The sequence below is a fragment of the Hipposideros armiger genome, unplaced genomic scaffold (assembly GCF_001890085.2).
Source record: "Hipposideros armiger isolate ML-2016 unplaced genomic scaffold, ASM189008v1 scaffold_799, whole genome shotgun sequence".
NCBI classification, from domain to species: Eukaryota; Metazoa; Chordata; class Mammalia; order Chiroptera; family Hipposideridae; genus Hipposideros; species Hipposideros armiger.
The window spans coordinates 74,794-76,438 of record NW_017732149.1 but is presented as its reverse complement, the minus strand read 5'-3'; positions in this window follow the sequence as shown (position 1 = coordinate 76,438).

Below are 1,645 nucleotides of genomic sequence, written 5' to 3'. Positions count from 1 at the left end.
TGCCAACTTGGGCAAATGAAGCGACGTCCTCCACAACTAGACTGAAGAACAAAAGGACAGCAACTTGTCTGTTCCCCTTCCCCAATCCCCCAGCACTGTTCCCATCCCCCCAATTCCCCAATAAAAATCTTAAAAAAAAACAAAAAAAAAACAAAAAAAAAAAGAAAAGTGAGAAGAGTGCCACCCAGCTCACCCTTAACTCCCCGAGGATTGGTTATTTCCCTGGAACTGGCTTTTAGCCTTCGGTCTGGTTCTCAGTGATCATACTTTTCCGGAGTGAGGTGAGCTGAAGACCTGAAGGTTGCTCGAGTTGTGAACTGTTTTGGGCCCAGTATTAAAAATGGGATCTCTGCGGTCTAAGCCTTCTACAACTGTCCCACCTCCATCAGGGACACCAGCCAAGTATATGTTTAAAACCCGTGGGGAATTTTCATGCACGTATTTAAATGGACAGATCTGACTAAGAGTAACTTAGAAAATCAGTAGCCATTTTGGGGAACTTTTGAGATTCCCAAACTTGATTTTCTTAAAATGAAATTGGATAACAGCATTGTACTTAAGAAAAAGGAATGGAATGCCTATTTTGAGTGGTATATTGATGTTTCCAAACAAGGCTATGAATCTAAAGTTGCCCATTTACAAAATAATGTCTCAAAGTTAACAAGGGCTGCTAAAAATTCAAGAGACAGAATGGCACCTGAAAGCTCATGCTCTTTCTCTACAACACTGCCTTGCCCTTCCCCCACTGCTGTTTTGTCTCAAACTCCGCCATCTTGTCTCTCACTGCTACCTCCACTTTCAACTCAGCCCCCAGCAGCACCTTCTCTTGAATCTTCTTTTTCTCCTTCCTTGGAACTTATCGGTACTTTCCCATTTAAGATTAAACCTTCTGGAGATCCTAATAAACCCCCCATCTCCCATGTCCCCTAAACTAAAGGTGAGTTAAACAAACCATTGTAAAGGAATTCTCTAAGGTAACTGAGGACTCTGATAAGTTTGCTGAGGAATATGATATTACTATTCAGGCCCATTGGCCTGGGTTTTCTGATTCATATCAGCTAATCAATGTTAGTTGGTAAAGGCCAAGCTAGACATTGGATGAGAACTGCTGGATGGAAACAACCTGATAGAGATTAAGAAAAGCAAACCTCCGATTGGGAGGAAACCAGGGGACTTGCTTGAAAACTACATCGAGCAATTCCTAAGGCTATCCCAAGGTCTGTTGATTGGAGCAAAATTCACACATGCTCACAAAGGCATGACGAACCTGTTCATGAATATTATAATAAACTTCAGATAGTTTTTTTTTTTAAGATTTTATTGGAGAATTGGGGGAGGGAACAGCGTTGGGGAATCAGGGAAGGGGAACAGAAAAGTTGCTGTCCTTTTGTTCCTCAGTCTAGTTGTGGAGGATGTCACTTCACTGGCCCATGTTGGTATTGTGATCATTGCGCTCTTCCTGGGTGAGGCAATCGTTCACCGGCCATTGGACAGCTACTCACGGTGGCTCACCCTGGCTGCCGGCTACTCACGATAGCTTATGGCAGCCCACTGCAGCCTATGCCATCGCCGGTGACTCATGGCAGCCCAGCTCCAGGTCGAGCTGTTGTTCACCATCTTAGCTGTAGATGGCGCAGCATCACTG